Below are 8,788 nucleotides of genomic sequence, written 5' to 3' on the forward strand. Positions count from 1 at the left end.
GATGCCCAAGGGTCAACATGTTTTCTAGAGCCCCCAGGTTTTTTTCTTTAACATGCAGCCAAGATTCAGATCACTAGAACTGACAGACTAGAGATTAATTCAGCACAGTTTTAGATCACTTGGCCAGGGAGCAAAGCAATTTACGTGGCGTGTAGAACATACTAGTTTCCAATTTTTCTTCTTTTTTTCTTACTTTTCTTACAGTTATAAACATAAATACATACATTTAGCTTACTTTTAGCTCATCTATTCACTTATATATCTGCATATAATAGATGCACACTGGAAAACACAGAAGAGTTTTTAAAACTTGCTCATGCCTATGCTGGACCCTATTTCGGACTAATTAAAGTGGGGCACAGACATCTGTGCTTTTAAAAAGTTCTTCAGGTGATTTTAACATACAGCCAAGGTAGACAGCTAATTATTTAGACAAATATTTCTTTGACCAAATGACCTTGAACAATTAACTTCTCTGGAGCTCAACTTTTTTCCGTCTGTAAAATGCGGGTAGTTGTATTACTTTCCATTGGGGAAATGTAACTGAAAACAAAATCTACTCCCAACCCAGAAAACCTCACCACAAAATCAGAAAAGAAAGTTTTATTATTGAACAAACATTAAACCAGAACATGAATGCATCACAGGTAACCTGATAATGAGGTTACAAAAACAGAAAGAAATTTTACTCTTTATATGTATAGTTAAGTAGGTACAATTTATTATATTCACATTTTCAAGATAAAATTGCTAATTTTCTAGCATCTTTCTGGTGGAATACCTGAAGTTGTGGTAATCTCCTCCCAGGAAGCTGGGAGGCGGTAGGGAGCTCTTCCTTGATGATTATATTTCCAAAGAGATAACTTCCAGATCCTTGAGGAAACATCCTTGATTTACATACTCCTAAGAAACAGATTTTTTTTAAGAAACAGAGAAAGACTTCACGAGTTTTCTAAAGTGATTGATCAAAGAAAAGGAGGGGGTGGAATCTCTTATTTTTAATTTGTATTTACCCTTACATCCTGCAGATATGAATCTTCAATAACTGGGATTAGACATTTAGTCTGAAGATGGAAGATTTATCTTCTCCTAAAACATAACGAAATCTTGGAATGTGGTGTTCCTGAGACAGCCAGTCACTTAACTAGGATATGAACTATACAAGAGCAAACTTTTTTTTTTTTTTTTACTGCTATATCTCTGGGGAATGCATTCCTGGTACATAAAGAGCACTCATTAAATTTTTGTTGAATGAGCAATTACTGGAAAGACCCTACATGTTTAGCAAAAAAGTGGTTATAAAGTAGATGTATCCATACGGTGGAATAATCTGCAATATCTCCTTTGTAAGGAAGAAGAATCAGTGTGCACAAGGCAAGATCCCGAAATATAAAGTAAAAAACATGTCAGAGAACGATGCGCATAGACTGCATTTCTGTAAAAAATAAACAAAATATTGTGTGTGTATACGTATGTGTGTGTGTTTGCATGTGTGTGTATATATATATAATGAATGCAATGAAAAAACTGTAAAGAAACTTTTGACAGTGCTTACATTGAGGGGAGATACAGAATTTTCATGTATTTTATTCTATACATTTGTGTGCGATGGGAGTTTAAACTGTACTTAGTTTTGACTGAGACAAAACAATAATTATCAGCGGCCAACGTGTGAATGCGCATAACTTACAAAGGAAATGTTTGTGAGCTAGTTCCATGATTCTGAGAATGGAAAGGATCTGTGTAGGAGTTCTTCAGAAAGAGACAGCATTGTAGTGAGCCAGAGGGGTGAATGGGATTGGACGGAAAGGGCTATAGGAAGTATCCAGACGAGACCCCAGGCGAGCCAGGAGTACATACAGATGATGGTATCCTAGGCGGTCGACCCTTTTCTCCTCTCGTACCTTACAGCGGCGAGCCTCCCAAGCCGCAAGTATCGCGGCTTCCGAATCATCTCGCGATGCAACAGAGCCTAACCGCTCTTTATTATGCGACCTTACCCCCCAAATCTCGCGGCTTCAACAAAGTATCGCGATGCTCCCGCTTTCAAAATCAGGTTAACCCCAGTGAAAACATTTTTTAAATTATAGATTGTCAGTTATTTGTCGGGATTTTCAGTTGTTTGTATATATACAGTTTAGACCATCGTATTTGTTTGAAAATGGCATGAAAAAAAAAAAGCCTCTGTGTCAGAAGTGGGATTCGAACCCACGCCTCCATTCGGAGACCAGAACCCTCCATCCAGAGGAAGTCAAGCTTGAGTCTGGCGCCTTAGACCACTCGGCCATCCTGACACTCATGAAAAACAGCAGATTTTTCTCTAAAATAGGCAATAAGCGAGCGGTGAGACTGACGTTTAGCCAAGGAAGTGGTGACGTCAGGGTTGCTTGGTAACTGCCGGAGAAGGTCACCTGTGGATTGAAAAACAAAAAGACTGCGAGAAGAGAAAAAACTGGACAGTCATGGGGCTTTCAGCTGTTATCCCCATCTTGAGAAGGGCGCGCAAATATATATCCTCTGCACAGCCCACCCAGGTAAAGGAAACAAGGAAGCTAGTTGGTCGGCTTTCCAACCTCTAATCCTCATTGAAATCTTGAGTGTGGGTAGTCTCGACCTAAGGGTTTCTTCCTTCTGAAGATGGTGAGGAACAAAAAACCAAAACCTTAACAAAAGCATTTTCAGCCCCTGTGTTTCGACTTCCTTTGTCCCCAGAATTGCCTTGCCACTCGTTTTTCTCTTGGGCTCCGGCGGTGACAGTCGGAGAATAGCTGGGAAAAGTCCGCGTAGGGTGCGGCGAATCCTGCCGGCGCAGGGGCCGAGAAGCAAGTCTGGTCTCCGCCCGGAGGGACCAGCCAGTCCCAGATCCCGAGAAACTCCAGAAGGGACAGGCTCGCCGCTACCTTCCTGGTCGCTCCCAGGTGCTCCGAATTGCGTCTCCAAGGCGTCCAGTGTCGGGTCGGGGAGCCTCACTGAGATTTTTAAGGGGGTTGGCGGGTGAGAAAAGAGGAATGAGCTACATCGCCTTTCCTAGCTGTTACCCAGCCTCCCTCTATCCAGAATTAGCTTTGCGACAAATTACTTGAGTTTTGGACCTGGAAGGCCAGAGGTCACATATTTTGATGGAGCCCTGAGAATAAGCAATAAGAAGTTATTCCTCCAACTAGACTGAGAACCATTAGGGGTCAGGAGCACTGTACTAAATGAACTTCTGTTTTTTTTTTAAGCCATATGCCTGTACAGGGCCTGGCCTATATAGCGTGGAGTCGATGTGATGGGGTAGTTTTCTAAGTGCTGTATTTTGGGCTTTGAAGTTCTCAGAGTAGAAACATAGGTTTGGGGATTTTAATTAGGTTTTGTCCTGATAGGTTACTTTATTTATTAATGCACTGAAGATTTATTTTGCTCTGTAAACCAAAGTTTGTGTCTTTTCTGCATGAAGAGAGGTGATTTGCGTTTCAGTAGGCCTAATCTTAGATTCCCATCGACTTCCTTGGTTTCATATCCTGTTTTTTATAATTAAAGAGAAAACGGTGAGTGAGAAGTACAGGAAACAGTAGTCTCTAATCTCAAGAGACTTTTAAGTTTTCTTTCATGAGCTATATAGCTCCACTGGAAGGAAATTGTCCAGGAAGGGATTCCCAACATGGCACAGTAACCTCTTCAGTATTGGTAATTATTGTTTTTTGTAATTATGAAGTACACACAGATTGTAGAAAATGCAAATAGAGAATTATACATAATCTCACTATTCAGAGGTAACCACTATTAACATTCTGATAAATCTTCTTCTGGCCCTTTTTTGTGTATGTCATGTGAAATATATTTTTACTAGTATATGTAGTAGTTAACTTGCTCTTAAAATTATTATGAACATCTTTCCACAAAGTTAAATATCCTTTTGTAAGAATTTTGATCACTGCAGATATTCCATATCAAACCTGTATTGATGAACATTAGACTGTTTCTAATTTTTTGTTTTTATGAACAATGCTATGAACAAAATCCTAGTGTATTTTCAAACTTCCAAAATTACTTCCTTAAAATAAATTCTTAGAAATAGAATCATTAGAACAAAGACTATCTAGTTGTAAAGGCTTTTGATAGTGCCAAACTGCCTTCCAAAAAAATTGAAGCAATTTAGATATAAACCTGCCCAAGACAGAATACTATCATTAAAAAACAAACAACAACCAAGTAAACACTTTAATGGTTGAAAAATGGTAAGGCACTGTCATACAGCTTTGATTATTGCTAAGGTTCAACATTCATGTATAAAGGAATTTTGTATTTCTGAACTGAGATGGTCATTTTTCTTTATTGATTTCTAAGACACCCTTTGTGTGAAAGATAAGCTCTGTGATGTGGTTTTGTATTTACCAAGAATACAGACAGAAATGCCTATCTTTTTACTAACAAGAATCCCTTGACTCTCTTAAACATAGGATCTATTTCCATTTTATGGAAACTATAAGCTACAAAATTAACAAGGTTTCTCATGTAAAAGTTTAAAACCAAACTGTGGCCCATTTTGTGTCTTTGTGTTACCATTTACTTTTTTTGTAATTTTGTCTCATTCTTGTTTAATTCCCAAGGCATGTTAAACTTCTTCTACCTTGACTAGGGAATCCCTAGGTGGTGCAAACAATTATGCCCTAGCTGAAAGGTTGGCAGTTTGAACCCACCCCAGAGGCTCTATGGGACAGGCCTGGCAATCATCTTCATAGCCTTGAAAATCCTATGGAGTTGAAATCAACTCCATGGCAAATAACAACCTTGACTGTCTTAGATATTGTTATAAATGGCTTGAAATCCTTTCTGAAATAGCTGAGGTATAATTAAATGTGAATACTTCTACTAAAGATATTATTATTCAATAGGAATTTGGAGTTCCCAGAGGACTTTTGAAAGGCCTGACAATTTCTTGAAGGGGGGTGGGGGGGAGTAGGCAGGATTAAAAGAAAAACAAGACACAAGCTGACAGTAGTAGTCTATGTCAACTTTACAAAAAGGATTTAATTCTCAACATTGCAGAAGAATGTCTTACCTGTTCTTGTTGTGAGGCTCATAAAAATGTCTGATCCTTTGATATTGTGTCTGGAATTTACATAGTAGTAGAAAGTAAAATATGTTCGAAATGGGAAGGACCATAAATTGATGATTGTTAAAAACAGAAGATGGTATGGAGGAATTCACTGAATATTCTCTTCATTCTTGTGTGTGCTTAAAAAGTTTTCATGATGAATGGTAAAAAAAAGAAAAAAAACACTGGGGAAAAAAAAATCATCCATAATCTCATCAACAGCATCTATGTTAATACTTGGTTGCATTTTTTCCAGTTTTCCTTTTCTTGTAATGTATAGGTTGAAAAAGATGCTATCTCTCTACACGAAAAGACGTATTATGTACTATACTGAAAATATGTATTAAATAAAAATATATCACATATATACTTAAGTATATATTTGTTTTTGTTAGTTGCTGTCAAATTGATTCTAACTTATGGTGACTCCATGTGTGCAGAGAACTGCTCCATAGGGTTTTCAAGACTATGAATTTTCAGAGGCAAATAGCCAGGTCTGTCTTCCAAGGTGCCTCTGAGGTCAAACCGACAATCTTTTGGTTAACAGTAGAGAGCTTAACCATTTGTGCCACCCAGGCCTCCTAAGTATATATAAAGTATAAATAATAAACATGTTTATATTTTCTCTTTTTCCCTAGTTACATTCTTCTTGTTAATCACAAACGCCAAAGTAGGTTTGATTAACATTACACACTATTATCCAGACAAACTGTGCATTTGCTCTGAATGAGGAATGTGGGAAAGAGGCATGAGCCTACCTGTGTCCTGTAGGCTAAAAATAACCAAAGTGAATACTTTTACGTTGCATCAGAGGATAACCTGAAAGTTACCTGTGGATGCCCTGCGCACATTTCAAACTTCAAATACAAAATTAAGCCAATAAAGTCAGGCCTAAGAAAGTTACATTTCCTAACCAGTAGGGGAAAAAGAAGCGTAACTAAGGAAATAATGTCAAATGCACCTGCTATTTACACATTCTGAGGTATCTAAGATACCTTCCTTTATGATGTAGCAAAGCTAATTCCCCTACAATAATTCTACCAACAGTAGCTTGGTTGGGCTTTCTCATCAGTCTTCAAAGAGACCTCAGAAAAGGAGGAATCCTGGGTTAAACTAGGTAAAGGGATTTAATTATATAATTGAGTAAAAATATGTTGCAGGACCAAGTCAGTGGGCACAGGCCTCCCAGCCTCTAGAAGAACAGGGTACTTTTGAGCTGCTAAAGAAATGCAGACCTAGGATTTCAGCTTCCTCTCAGACCGCTGAGGTCTCCTGCAGTACATAATGTTTCACTTACCCACAAGTCTTTTTCTGTTCTCCGCTTCTCGTTCATGTTATTTTTTCCCTCTAATTGACTTTGTTAACTTTATCAAGGACAGAGCCATGTTCTCTTGTATTCTCCTCAGGAATCAAGTTCAGTTGGGTCACCCAACACTGGTTAACTATTTCTTTGAATCAAAGAATTATTGTCTTTTGTTTGTGAAAAGGCAGCTCACTCACCATTGGTACACTAAGAACTTTTGAGTTTTGTTTTTTATTTTGCTGGATGATTTATGGTTTCGTCTCACCATCTGACAGCCACTTGCTCTTAATTTCATAGTGCCTTTAATTTTTTTTTTTTTTAAGTGTTAGTTAACTGTCATGTGTATTGTCTCATTTCCTAAATTGTACACCATGGAGGGCAGAAGTCATGTCAGTTTCCCCTTATTTTCCGAACCTCTTAGTGAGCATGTTCTTCTCTGCGTGCTGGGGGCCATCTCAGAAAAAAACAAGAGCGACTTAAGACACACACACAGTATTCTATTTAGGTAGCAAAGGAATTAAGGAAAAAGTGGACATTGAAGCCTTGATGTAGAATTAACATCATATGTTATGAAGGAAGAACCAGAGAGAAGTCACAAGAATCCTAATGGACCCCATATCTGACTTTAGGAGCCTAAATTCTAATTGAATTAATTCAAAAAGGTTGCTTACCTTTTTTCAGATAAATTTGGAATCATTTATAAGTTGCATTTAGCTACATTCAAAATAGCAGGTTTATTTTTTAATTAAAAATTTAAATGTAATAAATACCCAAGAGTCTACCATTCACCACAAAAACCAGAAGATAAAAACTCACATCAACCTATGCCTTTCTTCTCTATCTCATCCTCCCACCTTGCCCCATTGTTGTCCTTAGTAGCCAGCTGAGTCAATTCCAACTCACAGAGACTCCATGTGTGCAGAGTAGAACTGCTCCATAGTGTTTTCAGGGCAGCAGCAGATCCCCAGGCCTGTCTTCTGAGATGCCTCTGGGTGGGTTCAAACCACCAACCTTTCAGCTAGTAATCCAGCACTTAACTGTCTGTGCTACCCAGGGACTCCTTGCCTTGTAGGTGACCACAATCCTTTTGTTTATATAAAAAGGGTATCACATGGTATATAGTTTTCTGAGACTTACTTTTTCCACTCAGCATAGTGTTAGTAAGATTCGCTCTTGTAGATACATCCCCATTCAAATCAGAAATATTTTTGTTGACTCCAACAAGGTTGATTATCACTGCTCCAGCTGCTGCTTGTAATAAAAATGTGTAATACTGTTGCTCCTAAAGCACTAGGTCTACTAAGAATAAAGCAGACCCACCGTGTGATCCTTTAAGTTAGCCTCGAGACAGCTCCATCACTCAGGCAGCAAGGACCTGGAGCCCAGGGCTCCTTTACTTGGACTGGTACAATGTGTCCTTTATTGTAGGCCCTTACTCTTCCTCCCTGCCACAGTGGTCTTAATTAGGAAAAAGGAGAATGCAATTTTTCCAGTTACAGATCCTACAGTCTAGGGTAGACACAGTCACTGCTATAAGACATGCATTCCAAGTCAATGGACTGGCATTCCAAGGCTTCCGGTCTCTGCTCTGCCCTCCTCATGAAGAAAAGCATAATCCATATATACCGTGGGACAGGATTTGATGTATCTGGTTGTTGATTTGTCTGTTCTGCCTCAGTTTGAATCCTGGCTCTGCTCCTTCTTAGCTGTATGCCTTGGACAAGCCATTTACCCTCTCTGTGTTTCAGTTTCTTCATCTGCAAAATAAGGGTAATAGTATCTCCTTCATAGGGTTGATAAAAGGATTAAATAAATTCTTGTGCATAGAGCACTTTGTACTCTGTGCCAAGGACTGCTCTGTGTGTGATAACAGTGTCTTACATTTAAACACATGTTTATATAAGTATACATACATGTATGTATAAATATGTATATATATGTATGTGTACATATATACGTATATAGACACACACATACACATATCAGAGTATTCAGCAAAAGCTAGAGCCCTGGTGGAGCAATGGTTAAGAGCTCAGCTGCTAACCAAGAGGCTGGCAGTTCGAATCCACCAGCCGCTTTTTGGAAACCCTATAGCGCAGTTCTACTCTGTCCTATAGGGTCACTATGAGTCAGAATTGACTGGAAAGCAATGGCTTTCAGCAAAAGATAATCTAGTCTTATGGAAGCTCCTCTCTATAACACCCTGGTTATATTATCTCCCTTAAAACCTGATGAATAAATGAACCAAACAGAACGTACCACCAACTCATGACCTGCAGGCATGAAACTTTGACGCCTGGTACAGGATCAAGTATAGTGTATAGAATTTTGTCTTCTGAGGCTATGTCCAAAAGAGGAAAAGATCCAAACTCGTGGGTTTAGAGCTGTTCTCTCAGCCTAACCTT

The 8,788-nt window shown here is 38.7% G+C and overlaps 1 protein-coding gene and 1 non-coding gene across 6 annotated transcripts in view; both read right to left on the reverse strand.

Moving 5' to 3' along the window:
- LOC126077532 (DNA-binding protein RFX2-like) overlaps positions 1 to 1,941 on the reverse strand; it is a 48,244-nt gene extending 46,303 nt beyond the window's left edge. For 2 of the 5 annotated variants that reach the window (XM_049887107.1, XM_049887068.1), the window contains exons 1-3: positions 1,691 to 1,928; positions 1,014 to 1,089; positions 782 to 903 (exon numbers count right to left, since the gene is read on the reverse strand). The gene's annotated coding sequence lies outside the window, so the exon portion shown is untranslated. Of the gene's footprint in view, positions 1 to 781; positions 904 to 1,013; positions 1,090 to 1,690 lie in introns of all 5 variants that reach the window. The other 3 variants (XM_049887075.1, XM_049887083.1, XM_049887071.1) reach the window with 3 other exon arrangements.
- A 246-nt stretch (positions 1,942 to 2,187) lies between these two features.
- TRNAL-CAA (transfer RNA leucine (anticodon CAA)) lies at positions 2,188 to 2,294 on the reverse strand. The gene is made up of 2 exons: positions 2,257 to 2,294; positions 2,188 to 2,233 (listed from the first exon to the last, which is right to left on the reverse strand). It is a non-coding gene; the product is annotated as a tRNA-Leu (tRNA).
- Positions 2,295 to 8,788: the final 6,494 nt, after the last annotated feature.

The sequence above is a fragment of the Elephas maximus genome, chromosome 1 (genome assembly GCF_024166365.1).
Source record: "Elephas maximus indicus isolate mEleMax1 chromosome 1, mEleMax1 primary haplotype, whole genome shotgun sequence".
NCBI classification, from domain to species: domain Eukaryota; kingdom Metazoa; phylum Chordata; class Mammalia; order Proboscidea; family Elephantidae; genus Elephas; species Elephas maximus.